Raw genomic sequence first — 24,934 nt, 5'->3', positions numbered from 1 at the left:
TTGTTTCTGTTCTTCCTTCTCTCCATTATTTCTTTATTCATTTCTACTTGACGCAGCTCTCATTCTGCCTCTTCCTTTCATACATATCTCTTCTCTGTCCCAGACTCTCATCGTATTTTGCCTAGATAATTGCATTAATATTTTTTCTCTTCATGATTTCATTTTATTACTTTCTACTCTAATTCACCTTCCAGTTAAATGAGAGCCTACAAATTTGAACTTTACCCTGCAGGTCACTGTCTCTCAAACTGAAATCCAAAGACATAGTCTCATAGCTCCAAACATTCTGTGAGAATTTTTTTTTAATTTGTGGCTTTATCCAATTAACAGTCTAGAGAATCTAAATGACAACCTGATAATTGAGCTGTGTTTTCCAATAGCAGTGCCTGAGTTTGTCTTTCTTTCCCCCATCAATTCTGTTCTGTTCTCAGTGTAACTGGCACCAAACGATCACCTAAAGTGACAGCTTTTAACTTTCAATGTGTCAGTAAGCACATCTGGCTGTTAGGTTGGCATGTACTAACGCTAAAATTGTCCCACATCTGCCATTATGCTCTTCAGTGATGATGATTTGCAATTGAAAGATACTGTCATCTAATAAAGCTTTAATTTATTAAGATATTTAATTAATGGAGACTTTGATATGACATCATAAAAACTCATAGTGTGGTAGAGTAATGGTCTATTTTAATTGCTATGAGCTAATGAGAAAAGAACAAAGGCAAAATTAATATGTAAATTATGTGTTTACATCAAATGAAAGCCAAATGATATTATGGGACAATGTACAAAAACAGGTTTCCCAATCTTTCAAATAGAGAACAATGGTGGGAGAAATGAGTTATCATATGGCTCAGGGTGGTAAAGGCATGCCAAATTAAAAGAGCCTTTGTTGCGGTAGTCAGTATACTTTATTTATTCATTACTCATTTGTGAAAAATGTGCTAAATGCTTAATCAATAAGTCGTAAGTATTAAACACTTTTCTAGGCACTGAGTATATGACAGCAAACAAGACAAGCAAAATCCTAACCTTCATGGAAGTTATAGTCAGGCAATAAACATATGAACACAAATTTATAATATGATGTCAGATAGTGATTAGTCCTGTGAAGAAAAATAAAGCAGGGAAAGAAGATAATGATATGGAAGAGGAAAGCTATTATAGGAAGGGTGGTCAAGGAAGGATTCTTTGAGATGACATTTGAGGAGACACCTGAGCATGATGAAGAGGTAAGGCATAGAAGTATCTAAGGGAAAAGACTTCCAGACAGTCACAACAGCAAATACACAGAGATGTTGAGGTGGGAATAAGCCTGACACATATAAATAACAACAAGAAAATCAGTGAGACCACACCACAGGGAGAAAGCAGGAGAGTGGTTTGAGATGAGGTGAGAAAGAAAAGCATAAGCCAAATCTTGAAGGGCTTTGAGGATATAGCAAAGATTGGATTTAATTCTGAGGAAGATGGGGAGCTGCTGTGGGGTTTTATATAGTCCATGCAGAATACCAGAAAGGGAGATGAGAATGGTGGATATGGAAACAGGTAGGACTGGTAGATTTGCTGGAGGAGATGAGGTAGTTTGCTCTTATTGTTTCTATTTCCCCAATGAAATATGAAGTGAGGGAATCAGATGAGTGAGAGAACTGGGAATGAGAGTTGAAGATGTGAGGTAAAGGGGAAGGTGTAAAATAGTTGTCTCAGAGAGTAGAAATATTAGGTAAATGAAGTAGGATTGCCAAAAAGAGCAGAGAATCCACTTGAAACTTGAGGACAAAAATTTAAAGTAAGGCAGTTAAACATAGTTTTGTGTTCTCCATTCATCCATATTCTGGCCCAAGGTAGACAGAAAGCTCAGGGAGGGTCAGAGTTTTGCCAGATGAGGATGGTAGGGAGAGGATGAGCAAAGGAGAGACTAACTATAGCAACTAAACTGAGTAAAGAGAGAAGTGAGGGCATGAGAGGGATGATACATAGTGCAAAAAAAAGCAGTAAGTCAATAGACAGGAGGCCCCAAGGAATCAAAGAACTGTTGGAGTAGGAATGCTAGCATCACATGAGATGGCATCCCTGGAAAGGCAAGAGGTACTGGTCAGAGAGAAATGCTCTGAAACACAACTTGAAGGTTAGTGCAGTGTTTTCTAACAAGGTCACTATGGCATTTGGGATGAAATGACTCTTCATCGTGTAGAACTGTCTCATGTACTGAAAGACATTTAGAATCCTTAACTCCTGCCCTCTAAACACCAGCAGCATTCCTTATATTTGCAGATAACCCCTAAGAGAGTGGTACTTTCTAGGTTGCGTGCCACTGGTCTGAGGTATGGCTCTGGGGTGTGACCATGAGGTAGAGAAAGACACGTTTCTAAGTGAGAAACTCGAAGAACTGAGAGGACAGGTATAAGTATTCTATGTGGGTGTTTTTACCAAGAATGATGGCAGCTGAGTGATGGGCATTAGAGAATGTGCTAGGAGGTAAAAATCTTCAATACATGCACAGGAGTAGGCAGCGGCATAGTTTGATGGTATGTGCTTTAAAAGTGCTTCGGTGGATGATGAGAAAAGAATTTGTTGTAAAGTGACGATGAGGATGAAAGACGATACTGACTCCACTCCAGACACTGAGAAAAAACAGTTACCGCCTGAGAGGGTGACAAGGAGGCAATAACAGAGCCAGGAATATCAGAGCAGCACTGTCCAACAGAACTTTCTATGATAATGGAATATTGTACATCTACACTGTCCACTAAGATAGCCAGTAGCCACATGGGCCTATCGAGACTTTGAAATGAGGAACTGAATTTTCACTTTGTTTAATTTTAATTAAGTGTAAACAGTCATATGTGGCTAGTAGTTACCATATTGTATGGTGCAGAAGAGTAAACAGAGCATTCTGAAATGAGTGTGAAGACACAGAAAATCCTTCTTAATCTTTGAATCTTAAGGAAAAGGGGTAAGCGTAGGTGCATGTCTCAGTAAGTTTGTGGATCTGGAACAGGAAGGTGAGAGAAGTTACGCTCACATTTTCAATAAAGATTCCAAAAATTCATCCTAATTTATTTCCGCCTCTTCCCACACCAACTTCTATGCCATATTGTTATGGAAGATACTTAAAAAACTTCCTTCAAAAGTATAAAATGTCACCATGTAAGAATTATTCCTTCTCATAAGAAGCAACTTGTGTTAACATATTATGACTATTGCCTGTTTTTCTGAGACCTAAGTGTCCCTTCCCCAAAGATTGGCTTTCTATCTCTATCAAAGGAAGGAAAATTGTTAACTCCTGTACATTCCTCTTTAAAAGATGCTGTTGTTTAGAAATCATGTTTCTTGTTTATTTGTGTGTGTTTCTATAAAGGAATATAAACAAATTTGTTCTTTGTTATGAAAAATGAGGTAAAAGTATTTTGATTGGCTGCCTATCATTTGTGCCTTAACAAAAATTTTAAAAAGGATCACTTCCCCTCAGGTCCATCCACACCACCACTCACACAGACTTCCAGAACCACCTCATGGCCTTAGAAGCTTGGCTGCAAACTTACCAGCAACATCTCTGTCAATCTGACCTCATCAACCAAATGAGCAATGCCAGCGTGGGGCCTAGTATCACTCACCCAGTGGAAGATTTCCGGGTTCAGGCAAGGGACAGGCAGACTGCTGGTAATATCTGGATATTGCTTGACACTATATTTGGGAATAAAGGAACAGTGAAACACTTTTGATTAGTTTCTGTTTCTTAAGTGTCCCCAATTTCCATTTAATTGCAATCAAAATATCCAAATATTCTTTGTCCCCAGAGAGGGGACACAGTCCCTAGTTTAACAGACCATAAAATACATAATTAAGAAACAACCCCTGTGGGGCTAATCAGTATAGCACTATAACTGGCCTAGTGGACAAAGGTCAGTTTCTCCTGGTCCTAAGGCAGGATGTTTCTCTTAAATGTTGAGGGAAAATGGACTTTTCCATCCCAAAATTTGCCCTTGCGGGGATATTGATTATTTTAAGCTGGTTATTTTTAAGAAAATTCAAGAAGATCCTTTTACTTTCCTCTCCCTACCTAAAGAAATTTAGATATGAAAACCTGCTTAAAGGGACTATCACTTTAGCATAATATGAACTAAGAGTGGCAGACAGGGAGTAACTAGCAAAATCAGTTTGTTAGACTCCCTTCTGTGTCCCACTGTTTCTGGGTAGCCTGGCAAGAATTTGTTTATCAAATGTTTGCTCCTTCTCATCTACCTGTGAATAGCCTACTATCCCTTTGAAGTCCAAACCACAGCCCCCACTCCTTCCTCCTTAGCTCAAGATGGCATATAAGCTTCATCTACCCAATTTGTCTTTGGGCAACATAATTTTATGGTACCTCCATCCATACATATGTGACAAATTTGGTCATTTTCTTCTGTTAATCTGTCTCATGTTAATTTGATTATTAGACCAGACAAAACTTAGGAGGGTAAAAGAAAATTATTTTCCTGCCCTATGGTGTCCTCACCTAGATCAGATGCTAGGACATGTCTATTCTGGCCTCCATATCTGGTAGGCTGATTTAGCCCTAAGGGGGCCTTCTATATTAACCATGCTTCTGAACTCTAGGAAATAGCCAGTCAGGCAGAGAGATCAAGAACTGAAGAGCTTGTAGATATTCACTATGTTGGTGAGGTGAATTCTATCAGATGCCCAGCCATGGACCCACTTTAGGTCCAAGATACAGATATAGCTTCCACTATAATGCATTCCACAGTTTCTAGTTTTAGACCCAGGGTTGAACTAAGAGGCTACTATTGCCTTCTCCTTTGGGTTCTCCATGATGGGACTCTGATCAACATGAAAGCCAAAAAGTATCCTAGTGCTAGACTACTAATACCAATTAACTATTCTATTCTACGGCCACTGCCAAAAACAGTCATCGTGTAACTTAATTTCATTGGGAGCAAGAAGACTCAAAGGAGACTAGATGAATGGAATGCTTAAAGTTCATCTCAGCTACTGAGGAGGAAACTTATAAGTCACAATAATGAGAAGCAAAACATAACTGAATTGTGAATCTCCACTGGCTCTCTCTGTCCACAAGCCCCCTCTGGTGGAGGAACTAATAGGTAATGAAATAGCTATACTAACAAAAAAAAAAAATTAAAAAAGAAAGAAAAGAAAGGAAGAAAGAAGGGAGGGAGGGAAAGAGGGAAGAGAGAATGAGAAAGAAGGAAGGAAGGGAAGGAAGGAAGGAAGGAAGGAATGAAGAAGGAAGGAAGGAAGGAAGGAAGGAAGGAAGGAAGGAAGGAAGGAAATGGAAAGGAGGGAGGAGGAGGGAGGGAGGGAATGGGAGAAAGAAAAAGGCAATCCACAAGAAAACAATAAGCCCCTGTAGATTGAGAGTCAAATGTAGTGATTAGCAAATATGAGCTGCAACCATAAAACCACTTACAGATGAAGCAGTATGATGAATGATTTACCAAAAGGTCAACAGTGCTCTTTTATCTTCACCACCCATCAGTTTCCATTGCCCTCAATTTGTCTGGCACATAACAGAAAGCAGATTATAAAATATCCACCATAAAAATTAACCTTATTTTGCAACATTAAAAAAAAAAGAAACACATAGTGGGATATAGTTTAAGCATATGGGCCAGCTGCTCAATTAGAATTCCTCATATATATATTTGAAAAAGCATTGACATTTAAAACCCTATTATAAGAGGTAATGTACTCAGCAAGTATCAGAACTCTGTGTCCTATGCTTGCCTTTGCTATTCCACTGTTAGTTCTCAAACAAGGGAAGGCCCCATTAATCCCCTCCCGAAGACTACAGTAATGATGGCAGGCATGGGGCCGGTGTCAGCATTTTCCCTTTTACTTCCCTAGAAGCCAAACCTCTGCAACCTCTGCTTTTAGCTGGTGTGGATGCTAGGCTTTAAGCCTCAACATGCCTGCGATACATTCTGACAGATGAGCTGTGAGATGAACTATCTTCACACTTTCATTTGACAACCTTTGTGTAAAAAGAAACACAATGCCAGATGAAAATATATTTTCAGGCAGAAGGAATTCTGAAAATTAACATATCTGCGAACTGCCAGATCACCTTAACCAGACCTATAAAAGACATGAAGTCATTTCAAACTGATTAAATTGATTCCATCAGAAAATAACTCCTCCCTATCCTGTTTCTGAATTTATCAATTGCTTCTCTGATTTTGCAAAATCAATAAGCTATTTTGCATCTTTTATGTATAATCTAAGTTATCTGAAATATGATAGAATTCCTTTCTCAAGACTCTGTTTAAAGAGAGTACCTAAATATCTGGTTATCTATTTATTTCATTGTTACCAGCAGAATTTTTTTAAAGGGAGTCAAAAAAAAAAGAAAGAAAAAGGGTCGAGGTAGTTCTGAAAAAGATATAGCTACAAGGATGTACACAAGTGCACTAGTTATGAGAATAAAATTTTAAAATCCTAAATTTCAAACAAAAGAAATTTTGTTTGAAATTTTGTTTTTAAAAAAAAGTTGTTCAAATTAATTACATATAGCTGTAAAGTGGAATACTATGTAGACATTAAAAATTATGTAGCGGAATATTTAACAACATGAAAAAAATCATGGTATTATTTAGAGGTAAAAACACATTGCAAAAACAGTAGGTATAGGATTATCACATTTATCGACAATGGTTATATTTGGATAATAAAATTGAAAGTTTAGAAAACATCGATTGGTCAATCCAGCCTCCATTCACAACCCCGTCTCTCCAGCACTCTTACAACTAGGGATAAATTCTATACAACGAAACATAAGCAGAAGTCTTCTGGGTGGCAAAGTTTTGTCTTGATTAAAAGGGGCAAATTGGTCTAACAGGCCCCGTTTTGTGCTATCTATACCACAATGAATCAACTCATTGATCCATGACCACAGACTATAATCTCAGCCAACCACGATAGTGGGGAAAAGAAGACAAGACCTTGCAATCGAATGGTAGATACCACAAGGAACAATTACAACTTGACCTATTTATTCACCTTTTAGCCATATGTTTTGGTGTTCATGTGGACATAATCAAAGGATAGTCCCTGGGAGCCTATGGAGTTTTACCAAAATGAAGTAAGGCTTTGGGTTGTGTACAAAATAATAAGTATCATTCCAAGAACAAGGCATTTGCCTCTAAATCACCAAAACACAAGGTGGTCATCTTGAAAGGTGAAAGTCCATTCTCAATACACCTTGATAATAATAAATATAGGCATGTTTCTCAGCTATCTAGGGCCCAAATAAGTAAAAGATAATATAAATAAGTGCCAAAAATCAATACTGCCTGAATTTACACACATCTCACATATCTCTATTAGAACAGCTATCATTTTATACTGTGGTAATAATTTGCATATCTGTCTTTCTGTTAGACTATAAACTCCCTAAAGACAAGGACTGTTTCCTTTCATTAATGCTAAGGATACCGAAGCCTTCTTCCTTCGAAGGATTCTGAACCAACTTAGATTCCAACTATAAATGCCTATAAAACAGGACAGCAATTTCGACTCTAAGTCCCTCTTGATTCTAAGCCATCCTACTTAAAAAAAAAAAAAAAGTCAATAACTTTTTACCATTTCCAAAATATTCTGAAGGGAGGGAAAAATCACACATTAAATTCTGTCAAGTAACATTTACTTCCTCAAGCCCTGACTAATCAGAAATGACTGAACTTGGCAGCTCCTTTTATCACTTGGTCTATAAGCTAAATTCAGCTCCTATTGGAAAATGCCAACATCCCTTCCCATCTTCTACAACAGCTCATCTTGTCAGTCACTCTAGCGGATGGCAATCTGGTGTGACCACTCCCCATCAGATCAAGTAGAAATCATAAGCCAAACTTACAGGATCCAAGTAGCCATATTCCAGAGGAGCAGTGGTAAAGTTAAAAGAGATTAGAAGAGTGCTAGATTTATTAGTATTGATTCCCTGCTGACAATTTCATGGAAAGATATCCACTGCAGTTATATAAAGAGCATCTGGCTCATTTTCAAATTTTTTGCATTCAAGTTCTTTAAAATATCAACTAAGAAGGATAAGAAAAGAGAAATTGGTGGATGAGGCCCAAAGGTTTTCTACAGAATAAGAAGCCTTCATCACTATACACTAATTATGAAATCAGCTCCCATAGAGTTTAATATATTTATTTATTATATATTATAATAAATAAATATATTATGGGGTTACCACTGCCATTCTGGTAACCCAGAGAAGAAACCAACATATAACGACTAAAGCCACATTTCACAATAGACTCTAAAGGACATATGATGTCATTTGCTAAAATGACTCAATCCAAATGGAAAGCATCCTGACATATGCATAATTGATTGACCTTTGCTATGTTTTTCAGGTTATTTATATACTATCACATGCATGAATGTATATCAGTGGTATTTACACTTGGCAGCTACTTTTGAGAACACATTATTCAATTGGGATTTGAAGCTTTTTATGACCATTTCCTGACCAAATATTCATAGATGAAGGACAAGAAAAGATATTATCTTAAAATAACATTTAATAGGCCCTGGAAAGTCAACAGAAGCTTTGTTACTCTAATTGTAGTGGACGAGATGTATCTATAGAAACCTGAGTTCAAAACCCTGAAACTGAGGCTACTAAAGGCATTTTATCTATTTTCCAGTTTGGGGCTCAATAATGATGTTAAAATATGCCTTACCAAAGGAGTGGAATATTTTGGGTATTTGTAAGAGAAGCATCTTGTGGTGAAGGTAATTAGAGACCAAAATTAATGGCCAGAGAGAAGAGCACAACTATGTGATGCTGTTTGACTTTTCAATGTAATTATGAATTTGGTTTTCCAAAAGGGGTAAGCTACAAATTCAAACACATTGAGATGATCAAGATGGTTTCAAGATAATCATAGAAGGAGAGGCAGAATGGAGACACTAGTTTATGAAGGCAAATATGTAGTATATATGTCCTTATTCCCATTATGCAGACCCAGGGCAAACATCAATAACTGATCACTGAAGTTTTACCTAGAGAACCGTGACATGGACTCAAAACCCTTTTCCAGTAGTACCCCATGCAAACGCTACCAATGAAATGGACTTGGAACATGAAGTGAAATATATTTGCCATTGCTGAACTAGATTGTATAGTTCATTTCAGATCCCAATACATATTAAATATCAAAAATATTGATGCCAGTGTAAAATCTTCATAATTCAGTACTCCTTAGTTTACTCGCCTAAGTAAATTTCCACTGATCTGAAGGTAGATTTCACTGGCACATATTGCTATTTTGTCTTAATAATGTAAGTAAAGAAAATTGTGTCTTATATAATTATCGAATTAACTCTCTCTCTTGTTGCCATATACTCTGAGAGCTAATCTAAAACTAAACAGATTTTTAAAACCAAAATTTAAAAGCACCTCTTTGAATCCTGAAACAACACTAAATCAAATTCAGCAGTTTTTCTTTAGTCATGGTAGGCTGGTTTAATCACAACTGTAAATGAAAAGCAAAGAAGAAATCTAAATAGAATAAGAGAGAAATGCTCATATGTTCACATAAGAATATTATTCACCAGTAAAAAGGAATGACCACATGGATCTACAGGAATAAAGCTTAGACACAATAAAATCAAAGGGAAACAGAATGTGTAGAAGACTATGTACAGTAGTGCTTTCCAAGTAGTATACTCCAATGACTAGGTTATACACATCCTAACACACTGATCCCCTTAGTTCTGAAGGTGAATAGTAGCTGGAGTGGCCAGAGTCCTATGGTGAGACATAGATATTATTTATCCAAAGGCACTGTACAATATTTTCAAGTTCAGTGTAAGCCATGATGTGAAGTTGGGAAGCAATGACATATCATATAAAGCCATTTATATAACACTCAAAAACTAAAATGTCTTGTTTAGGGATCTATAATATGTGACAAAATGATTTTATAGAGAAAAGCAAAGCAAAGGGAGCATGAGTGAAAAATTCATCTACTACATCAATTCTTTTGGCATAATGGTTACTGCAAGAATGGAAAGTCAGGGAAGGAACACATGATAGATGGCAGTGTTATAGTTCCTAAATTAGATTGTAGATTCAGTGTTTAATTTATTATACTCCAAATATATCATTTCGTAAATATAAAACATTATATTATAATTTTTTTTTAAACATCGAGATTAAGAAGCCAGCTAGGCAACCTTCCAGATTATTCATAATCACTATAAAATCTCATTATGTCGATTTAAGTCTTGAACCCAGAAGTTTCTAATGATCAAAATGCTACTCAATGACGCCAAGATCTTGTTCTGCTAATTCAGCAGAGTAGTCCAGAGGTTTCTAAAGGTCACTCGAATATCCTACTCAATGATTATAAGATTTTGTTTTAATCCAACTAGAGCATTCATGATGAATTACTGGAAACCTAAATTCCATTTCTCTATTCAAGCAAATATAAAATCCATGAGAAAGCCTCTTAATTAAGATTCATTTAGTTACAAAAAAACAAAAGTCCACTAGAGGAGCTCAAGTCAAATGGGTTCCTGGGTGAGGAATTAGAGGTAGGAGAGGTATTTCATAGCACATAGGACAGGAAGTATAGCCAACCTCATGAGGAAACAGACCAGGAAGTGGGAAATCATTCAGAACCAATATCAATGCACTCACTTTCTCTGGGACAACAGTTTCTTGTGTCTCTACTTTCTGAAATATTCACCCTATTGCCTCTGTCGTTACATGTGCTTTCTCTGCTTTCGCATTGACAAGACCAAATATTTGTATCTCTTTGCAGCTTAAATGAAAACCAAGTAAGTCCTGAGCACTGCTTCAAAATGACCAGAGAAAAAAATCTGATTAACCCAGCTGATGCCAAGATCAGTCCACACCTGGTCTAATCCCAACTATAGGGCAGGTAGTACCAATTTAAACACCTACAGGGGCCAGGCAGGTAATTAAAGGTGTGAAGCTGACCAGGTGTGAAACAAGAAGTTAGAAGAAAAGGGCTTGCAACAGAGCTCATGCTGCTTCTCAACTTTAGCTGTGTAATAACAGAAATCCAGATTTTCACCGAAATTTGCCGGCAATATTAGGCCACGGGCCTCTGCTGTCAGTATCCAACAAAGAGTGAATTCTAGATATTCCAGATTCAGAGAGTCATATTGTGCGGGCACGGCTGTAGGTGCCAGCCCATTGGGTGGGAAAACAGTTCACGGAGACAGAGTCATAGGCAGTCACTCCTACAAAGCTGGGATTCTGCATGACTCTTAAATACACTCCATCATACACAAAACACATTTCAGCTAATCTTCTAAAAATATCTCTTCAAGATCAGATACAGGCATACCTCACATATATGGTTCAGACCACCGCAATAAAGCGAGTCGTAATCATTTTGCTGGTGGCAGGTCCTGTCTTCAATTTGTACAAAGCACAACATCTGTGAGGCACGATAAAGTGAGGCACAATAAACTACGGTATGCTCATACTAAATTGAGTGGAGATAATTCTCATGTGGCTCTGCAAGGGTTCATAGATAAAAGCAGTAAAACACAAAGAAATCAGACAAAGCAAACAAGAGCCAGAAAAAGCATCATCTTTTCCACCCATAGCCATATAAAGACTACTCACTACAAAGCAATTACAGATCCTTTATTCAATTAACTAAAGGTGACACAGGTGCTCCTGCCTCGATTTCTTCACCGTACCAGAACTGCTAGATACAGAAATCTCAGCCTAGACGTACTTCCTGTAGGAAACCCGGACTGAGTTATTGAGACTGATGTTTAGATCACTAACATTTAGCCTTTCTTATTTCCTAATGTAAAAATTTAAAGCTATAAATTTTTCTATAAGGACTGCTTTAGCTACAACCCACAAGGTTTGATACGTTACATTTTCATTATCAGTTAAAAATATTTCTAATTTTCATTGCGATTATTTATTTTGACACATGAAAGAATAGTATTACTTAATTTCCAAATATTGGAATTCTCTCATCATTCTGTTACTGATTTTCAGGTTAATACAACCGTGATCAGAAAATAAACTCTATAGATTCAATCCTTTGAGATTTGGTAAGAAATGCCTATGTCTAGGAATATGGACTACTGCTAAATCTTCCTTGTGCAATTAAAAAATATATATTCTTCAGTTGATGGGTACAATGTTCTATACATTACAATTAGGTCATATTTGTTAAGTGAGGTATCTAAATCTTCTATGTTTATTGTTTTTTTCCTGCATGTTCTATCAATTATTGAAAGAAATATGGTAAAATTCTAAATTGGAAGATTTGTATATTTCTCCTTTTAGTAATATTATTTGCTTACTTTTTAATATTATAGGGTTGTGCCATTTGTATGCATACATATAGCTACACTAAATCTTTCCGTGAAGTGTTTGCATGGTATTTTTTTATATACTTTTAAACTTAATATGGCTTTATATTTTAAGTATGCCTCATGTATTCAGCATATAATTGTCCTGTTTTTATAATACAGTCTGATAATCTTTGTTTTTAAATTGAATAATTTAGTCTTTTCATATAAATGTAATTACTGTAATATATGTGTTCATTCGCCACCTTAATATGTTCTTCATTTGTCCCACACTTCTTGGTTCTTTTTTTTTGTCTTCAATTAAAGAATATGGTTTTTATTATTCTACTTTCTCTCTCTCTCAGCTTACTAGTTATGCATTCTTTAAATAGTTACCCTAGAAACTAAAATGTTTCTTATTTGAAACTATCATAATTAATCTTTTGACCACTCACTGGATATGGACTAGATAAGGACTTTATATCATTTCAACCTCATTTACCCAACGCTCCATTGCCACCTTCTGTGTTTTTGGTGCTTTTTACTCTAATTTTATATATATTTTATTTGTCATGGTTTATGGTATGAAGAATTCCAACATATACAAAAATAGACTTAATAATGTAATTAAATCTCACCCCCAAATATTAAAATGGAGCCTGATGGGCTTAAACCTACTGGTGAATCCTAGATCTCTAGCCAAGTAATTGGTTGAGGAAAGGACACAGAATCTAAAGAAAGCCAGTGAAGCAGAGGAAAAGTTTGCTGGGGCTTCTGAGAATGAACAGTGACTCTCTTCCATGGAGACTACCAAAGAATCTTTCTTTTCCTTACTAATGAAGTAAGACTATTTAAGGTCTAAAGCTTCTGGATCTATTACTTTGGTTATTTTTATCTCTTAATTTTTGGTCATTTCCTCCTATTTCTTGGTATGCCTATTAATATTTTAGTAAATGACAGATACATTGTTTATGGAAAATTGTACAAATTTGAACCATGTTCTCTTTCTCCAAAATTGTTTTGATTTTCTTTTGGCACGAATATAGAATAAAGACAGATCATCTTGATTCAACTGAGGCTGATATATTTCCAGTTTGCTCTTATCCTAAGATGTAGCTATTCAGGGCCTCAATTAAAAGCCTTGAGTGTATACCAGGATCCTACCTTCTCAGAAGCTCTGAACTCTGTGAGATTCTATTAGACCGCCAAAATCTTTTTTTCTTTTTTTTTTTTTCTTTTGACTTTGAGTTTCTTATCAGGTATTTACAACTTCCTTTTTTATTGTATCACCCTAGGAGTATGCGGCAAGATCTCAGGGAAAATCTTGGTTCCTCAAGCACTGAACTCCACTGATAAGAAAAGAAATTAAGCTATTTCCATTTTAGAAAACAAAGGTTTAAATTATGTTTCTTAATGATGTGTTCATGCTTTTATTTTCCCTGATTTTTAACATTTTTAAAAACTTATCACATTCTCATTACTCGAATATGAACACAATGAAATATGTGATGTAAGGCAAAAAAGTATTGACCTTCATTAACCAATCGACCCTCAGATAACGTCAGGAAATCTGGATCTTTCTCAAGCAAGAATATGGAAGAGAAGACAAAGGAGATGTGTTATTTATCACAGACAATACTCAGCACAATTTTATTGCTCTGTGGAGAATCCAAAGCTTTTAAAGATGCTATTATTATTTGGAAGCCCTCAAGAGTGCACTAAGAATTAAAAATAGCACTTGTATTCTGCTAAGTCAAATCACCTGTTTATTACCCAGAATGATGAAAATCATTTAATAAAATATTGCAGACACTTGGTCAAAATCATGGACACAATTCATATTCTCTGAGAAGTGAAAGCGATTATCTATGCCTGGGTCAATATATGTTTTTTAAATGAATAACTCATTTAATGGAGAGAAAGAGATAATTTCCCTATTTTTAAAAAATAAATGCATTAAAGTTTTTTAAAGTCAAACTAAGAGTTCTGTTGTATCATCTTCTATGTTTTCTTGCTCGGCATTTACATAAAATCTTGCCTTTGGGATAGCAGCCCATTTTTTTTCCTTTGTAGAACCTGTTCCTCCTCTTATACTTAAAGAGAAAAATATCCAGAAAATAAGCTCAAAGACAGAGAAATATGCAGCTTAAATTCAGGATGGTACTTCTGAAAAAACTCAGGGAGTTCCAAAACAGGTCATATCAACAATTTCAGGAATTGAAAAAACAACTAGATGAGCAGAGCAGGGAGATTGAAACTCTCAAAAAGAACCAAATAGAACTTCTGGAGATTAAAAAAAAAAACACTGCAAGAGCTGAAAAATGAAATAACAAGCTTAGGAAATAGAGTCAAACAAATGGAGGAAAGGATCAGAGATACTGAAGACAGAAACCTAGAAATAAATCAGAGGAAGAAGAGGGAAACCAAAGAATGAAAAATAATGAAAGAGAAATTCAAGAACTAGCTGATACCATCAGGAGAGGAAACATAAGAATAATGGGCATTACTGAAGGCAAGGAAAAGGAGCAGAGACTAGAAAGCATTTTCAGACAAATAGTGGATGAGAATTTCCCAAATCTAAGGAATGAACTGGAGCTTGGAATTCAAGAAGTCAACAGAACACTCAATTATCTCAACCTAAAAAGGCCTTCACCAAGACACATTGTATTAAACTTGTCAAAAATCAACAACAAAGATAGAATTCTCAGGGGAGCCAGGGAGAAGAAAAAGGTAACTTATAAAGGAAAACCCATTAGATTATCCTCGGACTTCTCAGCACAAACCTTGCAAGCCAGAAAGGAATGGAATCAAATATTTAAACTATTAAGAGAAAGGAACTACCATCCAAGAATAATGTATCCAGCAATGCTCTCCTTTAGATATAAAGGAGAAATTAAGACCTTTCCAGACACACAAAAATTAAGGAAATTCTCCACCACAAGGCCTGTACTACAGGAAATACTGAAAGGGGTCAGCTCACCTAAAACAAAATGACCGAAAATAAATAAATAAATAATAGGAGTGAAGTGACTATTAGGCAAATAGAAGCAGAGGAATGCAACCCTTACTAAGAACGGGGCATTAGAAGCTTGAGTAATGAGAAAAGAATTGCTATAGCAAGATAGTAATGAACGTTCAGCATGCATAGGGACAGATTGAGATAACGATGACTGAGAAGGGGAGGATTCAAAGATCCAAATTTGCAAAGGGGAATAGAGATAAGGCATGTGCAGAAGAAAATGGATGACTATATATATATAACTATCCTTTTCATATTCATAATGGTAACCACACACAGAAGATTCAGAACTGAAGTATATAACGTCAAACAAAAAGAACCAGAGGCAAAACCCACAAAAGCCAAACAAATAAAGAGAATAGAAACACAAGGACAAGGAAGCAATGAAAACACCGAGCTACCAGAAAGCAAAAGATAAAAAAGCTATAAGAAGACCTCACATTTCAATAATCGCCCTAAATGTAAACAGACTGAACTCACCAAAAAAAGGCACAGAGGGGCAGAAGGTATCAAAAAACAAAACCCAACCATATGCTGCCTCCAGCAGACACATCTCAGCTCCAAAGACAAATATAGACTCAGAGTGAAAGGATGGAAAACGATATTTCAAGCAAATAGCATTCTGAGAAAAGCAAGAGTAATGGTACTAATATCAGATGAAATAGACTTCAAAATAAAAAAGGTAAAGAAAGATACTAAGGGACACTTCATAATGATAAAGGGAATCATACACCAAGAAGACATAACACTTATTAATATCTATGTTCCCAATCAGGGAGACCCAAAATATGTAAAGCAATTACTAACAGAACTAAAGGAAGAAAAAGACCAAAACACTATCATAGTAGGAACCTAAATACCCCACTGTCGGATATGAACAGATCATCGCAACAGAAAATCAATAAGGAAATAATATCCTTAAATGACACATTAGACCAACTGGACATAATTAACATATACGGAGCCTTCCGTCCCAAAACAGTTGCATATACATTTTTCTCTAGTGCACATGGAACATTCTCAAGAATCGACCACATACTGGGACATAGAAATAGCCTCAACAAATATAAGAGGGTTGAAATCATACCAACCATATTCTCTGATCATAAAGCTTTGAAACTAGCGATCAACTGCAAAAAGAAAGCAGAAAGAACCACAATTACATGGAGATTAAACAACATAACTGGGTCAGGGAAGAAATAAAAAGAGAGATCAAGAGATAAGGAGAAACGAATAATAATGATAGTACAACATATCAAACTTTTGGGACACAGCAAAAGGAGTTATAAGAGGAAAGTTCATATCATTACAGGCTTATCTCCAAAAATAAGAACGAGTGCAAATAAATAACCTAATACTTCATCTTAAAAAACTAGAAAAGGAAGAATAAATGAAGCCTAAAGTCAGCAGAAGGAAAGAAATAATCAAAATTAGAGCAGAAATAAATGAAATTGAAAATAACAGCAACAACAAAAAAACAATAGAAAAAATAAATACAACGAAGAGCTGGTTCTTTGAGAAGGTTAATAAAATTAACAAATCCCTGTCTAGACTCACTAAAGAAAAAAGAGAAAGGGCACAAATAAATAAAATCAGGGATGAAAGACGGAAAATTACAACTGACATCATAGAAATACAAAGGATCATGCAAGAATACTATGAAAAATTATATAATACCAAATTTAATAACATAGAAGGAATGAACCAGTACTTAGAAAAATACAATCTTCCTAGACTAAATCAAGAAGATCTGGAAAATCTAAACAGACTGATCAGCAGTAATGAAATTAAAACAATCATCAAACACCTACCAAAAAGTAAAAGGAACAAGGCAAGGCTGTCTACTATCGCCACTGTTATTCAATATAACATTGAAAGTCCTAGCAAGTGCAAACAAATAAGAGAAAGATATAAAAGGCATTCAAATAGGAATCGAAGAAGTCAAGCTGTCACTATTTGTGGTTGACACGATTCTCTATATAGAAAACCCTAAAGACTCCACAAGAATGCCACTAGAAAAAATAACCAAATACAGTAAAGTCTCTGGATACAAAATCGATGTTCAAAAATCCATAACATTCTATACTCTAATAATGAAGTGTCAGAAAAAGAAGTAGAAAAAATAATTCCTTTTGCAATTGCAACAAAAAGAATAAAATACCTAGGAATAAATTTAACAAAACATGTGAAGGACCTATATAATAAAAACTACAAGAACCTATTCAAAGAAATCGAAGAAGATACAAAGAAATGGAAAGATATTCCATGTTCTTGGATTGGAAGAACCAACAGTTAAAAAGACCATATTACCTAAAGCATTATACGGAGTTAATGCAATCCCCATCAAAATCCCATTGGCACTTTTTAAAGAAATAGAACAAAAAAATCATCAGATTTATATGGAAGCACAAAAGACCCCGAATTGCCAAAGCCATCCTGCGAAAAAAGAATGATGCTGGAGGCATCACTCTGCCCAACTTCAAATTATACTACAAAGCAACAGTAAACAAAACAGCATGGTATTGGCAGAAAAACAGACACACGGACCAGTGGAACAGAATTGAGAGTCCAGAAGTAAATGCCTATTTACATGGGCAAATAATTTTTGACAAAAAAAAAAAACAAAAACAAAACCATACAGTGGAGAAAGGGAAACCTTTTCAATAAATGGTGCTGGGAAACCTGGAAAGCCACCTGCAAAAGAATGAAACTAGACTGTTGTCTATCACCATACACCAAAATTAACTCAAAATGAATTAAAGACCTGAATATAAGACTTGAAACAATAAAATGCATAGAAGAAAACCTAGGAACTAAACTCAGGGAACTTGAACTTAAAGAGGATTTTATGAATTCAACCTCAAAGGCAAGGGAAGTAAAAGCTAAAATAAATGAATAGGACTACATCAAACTAAAAAGCTTCTGCTCAGCAAAAGAAACCGTCAACAAGATAAAGAGACAACCATCCGAATGGGAAAATATATTTGCAAGCAATGCCTCCGATAAGGGCCTAATATCCAAAATGTACAAAGAACTCATGCGACTCAATAGCAATGAAAAAACAAATGTTCCAATCAAAAAATGGACAGAGGACCTGCACAGACACTCCTCCCTAGCAGACATACAAATGGCCAACAAATATTTGAAAAGATGCCAAACATCACTAGCTATTAGGGAAATGCAAATCAAAACCACAACGAGATACCATCTCTCAACTGTTAGAATAGCTATAATCAATAGGATAAGGAATAACAAATGTTGGAGAGGATGCGGAGAAAAAGAAACCCTCATACACTGCTGGCGGGACTGCAAATTGGTATATTCACTATGGAAAACAGTATGAAGGTATCTCAGAAAACTAAGAGTTAACCTACTATATGATCCAGCAATCTTTCTACTGAGTATTTACCCCGAAGACTTGAAAACCCATATCCGCAAAGATATTTGCACACCTATGTTCATAGTAGCATTATTCATGGTGGCCAGGACATGGAGGCACCCAAAGTGTCCTACGATAGATGAATAGCTAAAGAAGCTGTGGTACATCTATACAATGGAATATTATACTCAGCCATAAGAAGAGATGAAACACTACCATTTGCGACAACATGGATGGACCTCGAGACAATCATGCTAAGCAAAATAAGCCAGACAGAAAAAGTTGAAAATCACATGATATCATTTATATGGGAGATATAAACCTAAAAGCAACAAATTAACAAAACAAACAGAGACTCATGGACACCAACTACAGTACTAGTGGTTACCAGAGGGTAGGGGGTGGGGGAAGATGGGAGAGGTAGACGGGGTGAAGGAGGTCAAATATAGGGTGGTAGAGGGAGGGTGAAGTGGGTAAAGGGCATTAAATATATGGTAGGTGAAGGAAACTGGACTTTGGGTGGTAAACACACAATAGAATATACAGATGTCAAATTATAATGTACACCTGAAAATTATATAATTGTATTAACCAATGTTACCACAATAAACAATTAAAAAAAAAAAAAACTACTGGAAAACGATACTTTGCTGGGATTGCTATACTGGAAGAATGGAAGGCCCAGTGTGGTGACCACCACATATAAAGAAGGCCTGCCTAAGAGTGAAGCCAAAACTACCTAAAACTTCCCAGTTACAGGAGTCAGTAAATGCCGTTTATTGCATAAGCCAGATTAGTAAGACTAGGTTTCAGATCTGCAACCAAGAGTCCTTACTAATACAGCTACAACAAAAAACATATAACGGCAAACGAGGTTGTCAACAAGAGTGATTAACCCTCAGGTTTAAGACAAAACTCTAATTGAAATAACAGTGGCATTAGGGATACTTCTCATGTACATGGTAAAATTTATTCTAGTCCACTGTTGATGTTTTCATTTCCCACCTCCATTTACATTATACCTAAGACATGAGGCATAAAATTTATCAATAATATCAAATAACTATATAGCTCTATTCTTGAAGTTCCAAGGATATATTACTATTGGCATTTTACCCTGTTCCTCACAGATGCTTAGTTATTTGAGGACTAGAGCAAGTTATAAAATTTTCTAAAAAATGAGGAAATCTTTTATGCTTTTAAAATTCTGTCCTTATCTTTGGCTTGATATTATAGTTGTTGATGATAGCCATGAGTAATATTCCTGGAAGAAAGGCTAAAATGAAATAAGAATTTCTCAGTATCATTTTTTTCTTTAAATGGACACAGGTTCAAGCTTGTCCATGTGTGGGATCACAAATTTCTACTTGTGGCATTTACTTATGAGTAAAGTAAAATGTGCAAGACCAGAATTTTAAATATTAGTTTAATAACCTTTATGTGCCTAATTTCTGAATGATTCTCTTCCTCTGTGCTGTGTCATCTAATGTCAAACAGTGGTATTAAGATGAGTCATGATAACTGAAAAGGCATGAGAAAGGCACATGTCAGAATTATTAATTTTTTAAAAAAGGAAGTACTACCTTTTCTAAAATTATGCATGCCAATATATGCTGAACTTTGAAGTGTGGCTTTATTTCTCTTTTTCGTAACTAATCACTGTCTCCAGGAGAAAGAGGTTAAAGAGAGAAAATAAGAGTAGTATAGCTATTTCAAAACCTTCAAATAAATGAGAAGTCAAAAAAAGTGACATTTGTTCATTACTAAAGGTAAAATTTTCAATGGGCCAATCGCGGGTGATACTATATCATGACCATGCCAAAATTCACCAAGGCAGTGGTTTTCAAACTTTATTGTAGGTTACATTAAAAAAAAAAAAAGTTTGAAAATCATTGCCTTATTGAATTGAATGTATTTATATAACATATATATATATATATATGCAGATATTTATAGGCATATACAAAGTGACCAAGTATACACGTACATAATAAATCTCTTACCATATTAAATGAATCTGATATTTTCTATTCTATCCAATTTTTTCTATTCTGTTTTACTCTACTCCATTCCCTTCCATTCTATTTCATTTCACTAAAAACAACTGCTGATCACAAAACACTAAAATGTTTTCACAACCCACCATCAACTCACAACTAGACATAGAACATACGATTTGTCCTAACAGAAATATATAACAAATCATAGGGCACGAGAATTAAATATATTCAAATTATTACCAACACTAATTTCACATTAAGACTTTTCTTAAAAGAAATCAAATCAACTCCACACAGTGGAATTTCTTATACTGTTCATTAACTTCATCTAATATGTCCATTAACACTTAAACTGAGATATTTCATTGAGAATGATATTCCACTGAACATATTTTGAAATAAGCACATGGAATCTTACCATTTCAAATTGAATCCAAAGACACTAACCTTCCCACTTTTTTTTTTTTATTGCATGTCTCTATAAAAGTCAATGAAACACAATGCCACAGGGTAATATTCTAATGTAAGACAGAGGTAGTCCCATTATCTGTTCTGTTTTACCTTTTGTATCAACTACTGTTTGATTACTGTTTCTGTGTAGAAAATGTTTTCTTAATGACCCTAGAGGAAGACAATAATTTGATGACTGAAAAATGTGACATGTAGAACAAAATACCCTATGTTCCACACTAGTGTGTATTACATTCTTTGGCTCCCTGGATTGTCTTAAATCTCAAATCTCACAATGAACTTCCCTCCCCAATATTTCCTTTTCTCCTGGAGGCCAGTGCTGAGAAGAAACATTTCCTTGCAAGATCTACTACTAACTAAAAATCCCAGTGCCTTGAATGTCTATTTTTTTTTCCATTTTTAAAAAAGCAATCTGAATTTCTATTAAAAAGATTTCCTTTATTAACTCTTTCCTAAGAATGTATGTGTTGGCATGTTTGAAAGTATGCCCTGCAGAAACTGGACATGGTGTTCCTTATCAACGTGACAGACTGATGATAGGTAGATGGGCTTCCTGTTGATGACCATGTCACATTTGCTAAACTTCTGTTGAGACCACAGGATAGACCCAGCTTATGAAATTTTTTTGTCTTATTTCTGCTTCACATAGCATTCATAATCACACATGGGGGGGAGGAATATGAGAGAGACAAAATCATGGAAGCATAGTTCTACTGATGCCGAAAGCAGAAGCAAATGGCATAATCCTCAGAGCTAAAAGCAAACCTGTGTGGTAAAAGGCAGCCAATGTTACAGTGTAGCTGGTTCAGCATTATGACCAAAATGGGCCACTCTAAACCCTGGGGTTCAGCCAATAGCAGTTTTCTCAAATTTGTCTTTAAAGGTTAAAATTTATCATACTTATGCTCAGCCACCCTTACAATGCTTGAGTATATGGGTATGTGTGAAATAGAAGTAAAACCTACAGAGCTGTTTTTGGGATTGAGTGAGAAACCAAATCTGCACAGCCTCCAAATAATTGTAAGTGCTGTAATAATTCTAACAGATGTGCTTGCTGGTCAGATGCTGGCGTCCTCCATTAAGGGAGACATTGTTAGCCGTATTGTTTAGCACAATTTGAGGCATGAGGCTGGCACACACAAAAAAACTGTCAGAAATTCCTATTCCTTAATCGTATCAGTTTCTTTCTCTACTTACTTCACTGCCATATAGACAGTAAAAAAGACTGGAAAGAGACTAGGGGGTATTAAGGAAAAGAAAAAAAAAAACAAAACATGTGACCCCTGTTGTTTGTAAATGTGCCTTGTCAGCTAATATCATGTACCTTCCTTGAGTCGGATCCTTGAAGGACCCAAGATGGAGCAAGTAGAGAAAGGCAGCTTGGGGGTGGTTAGGACACTTTAATGTGCCTACAAATCACCCTACGATCTTGTTAAAATGCCAATACTGATTTGCAGTGGGATCTCAGATTCTGCATTTCTTCTTTTAGGGGAAACTCAAGCTGGCATCCCATTTAATGCCCTTTGCCACTCTTCAAGTCTGGGGCAGTAGCTACCGTTAGCCTTTTTCTTTACAGAGATTTCACCTGTCTCCTTTTCCTTTCTAAAGACATCTCCAGTAGAGAGAAGAAAAGCAAGGCACAGTACAAAAGCACTGGCTCTGGAATCAGACAATCTTGAGTTCGAATCCCCTCTCTGCGACTAATAGGAAATCTGTATAATTTTAGGTAAGTTTTTTTCTTAACTCTTCTGTGCTTCATTTTCTCCATCTTTATAAACTGGTATACCGTCTTTCTAACTATCAGGGCTGTTATAAGAAACATATCATATACACAGTCTGGTAGGTTCATTTCTAGAATGAATGAAAGAGTCTACAGCACAACAGTTCTCTCGATAGGTAATAACGAGGGGGATGGGTTGCACAGTGTTTGAATATACTTTAATTTTTTTCCTAATACTATGGTTTTGGCTCCTTTTTAGAGTCATAGCTGTGAGTAACATAGAGTTCTCGACACATTAAATCAAGTATTTCTCCTCATTTCCAGTACTTCTCTGACTCCAGAAAGCTACCTTCTAATCATGCTTTTAGTAATGATAGAATCCAGGGCAGACTGGGTTTCAAAAATATTTCTTGCTCTAATGGTGAAAACATACTTGATAATTTTCTTTTCTCCAATTAATTCAGTTTCTAGACTTGTTCTCCTGGACTTCTTTGGCTCCTATTTCCAATGACAGATCTTCCTTGCCCTCAATTGCCCCTGCCAGTCTCTCTTCTCTGACCTGAAGTCAGGCCCCGCTTTGTCTTCATAGTAAGTAAGGCAAAGGAACCCCCCTCCTACCCAGGCTGACCAGCTGGTAAATATGAGGAATCTAGGGAAATCTAGAATATATCCCTGAGTTAACCAGAGGAATTAAGAGGGAAACAGCTAATACAAGCCTTTTCTAACCCTCCCATATCCACAGGGTTTAATAAAGAAGGAATCAAAACCCAGGGTTTAATAAAGAAGGAATCAAAACCCAGAGTTTAATTAAGAAGGAAAAGAAAGTGGGGCAATTTTATTGAATATAATAGAAACAAGGAAGGACATAGAAGAAAACTGAAAAAGTGACATTAGCTGCCATATCCTGCCTTCCCTGACTTACCTCTGGCAGTCCCCAAGATGTCTGGGTGGGACAGTGAATGGGACTTAGGAATCATGCCTTTACCCTTCTGAGCCCCATCATGATTTTTGCTGAGGTGACACTAAATGGCCTTGGGCACCATCAGAATAGAGAGGACATGCCGGCCATAGAAGTCCCACCTTATGACAAGAATCAATGATTGTTCCAGGATGCTTGCAGTGCCATCACTTCCCTTGCCTCGTCATCTTCTCTCCCATAAGCTGTTACAGCAGAAGTGGTGTCTGCTTCCCATCAGTTCATTTCCATCTCAGACTGAATAAGAATAAATTATTATTGGCTCACATGTTTTATTAGATTGATCCACATGATATTTCCATATTTATAGCTCAAATATTGACAGTTTCACGTGACTTGACCATATCCTGTTTAGAAAAGCAAAGTTTCATTGTCACAAAAAAAAAGAAAGAAACTAAACCATTTCTGTGGCAGAGACAAAATTATCTCAAATTCATTTACTAAGAGGCTACAATATTTTATGTGGCTTTTACCCTTACTTTCTATTTTTCTAAGGCAGAATAAATTCAGCAAACTTCTTTAGGAATCATCCCATCTGAAGCAGCAACTATCAAACACTGCGCAGTCATTATGCATTTACTCTGTGTAAGGCATGAGAAGGATAGAACAATAAACAAGACACTACTTCTGCCTCTAAGGAGTAACTGATCTAGCTGGAGAAAGCAGAGAGAATAACGCAAAAAGGTAAAGAATGCAGCAACAATGTGAGAAACGTCATAGGACAGACCATAATCATTTGCTGAATGAGTGGAATAGAAAATAAGTGCAGTGAGTCGAGAGGCAGGAACAATCACCTAGAATCTGATTTGAGCCACTTTCCATCTAATTTACCTCATCAATCACCACACCCTCCCACCTACTTACTGTGGGAAGTTATCACAGAAAATGAAAATCGCCTTTCTGCTTACTCAGAACTCGCAGATGATGGTCCCAGAGATGTATACCCAGTAGGTCTCAGACCACTCCCTCTCATTTATTAGATCCATCTCAGGAAAAAACAGAAGAATGGGGACATTAATGCTGGACACTGTTCTCTCTTCCAGAT

At 36.0% G+C, this 24,934-nt stretch overlaps 1 protein-coding gene across 4 annotated transcripts in view; it reads right to left on the bottom strand.

The window, feature by feature from the left end:
- The window catches only part of FHIT (fragile histidine triad diadenosine triphosphatase), a 1,065,768-nt gene extending 1,041,673 nt beyond the window's left edge, over positions 1-24,095 (bottom strand). Inside the window, exons 1-2 of one of the 4 annotated variants that reach the window (XM_039858526.1) lie at positions 23,994-24,095; positions 3,618-3,687 (exon numbers count right to left, since the gene is read on the bottom strand). The gene's annotated coding sequence lies outside the window, so the exon portion shown is untranslated. Of the gene's footprint in view, positions 1-3,545; positions 3,565-3,617; positions 3,688-23,993 lie in introns of those variants that run through there. The other 3 variants (XM_039858528.1, XM_039858527.1, XM_039858529.1) reach the window with 3 other exon arrangements.
- Between the last annotated feature and the right edge of the window lie 839 nt (positions 24,096-24,934).

Source organism: Pteropus medius, unplaced genomic scaffold, assembly GCF_902729225.1.
Source record: "Pteropus medius unplaced genomic scaffold, Ma_sr-lr_union100, whole genome shotgun sequence".
NCBI classification, from domain to species: Eukaryota; Metazoa; Chordata; class Mammalia; order Chiroptera; family Pteropodidae; genus Pteropus; species Pteropus medius.
The sequence above is the reverse complement of the archived record's forward strand: the minus strand, read 5'-3'. Positions and strand labels throughout refer to the sequence as shown.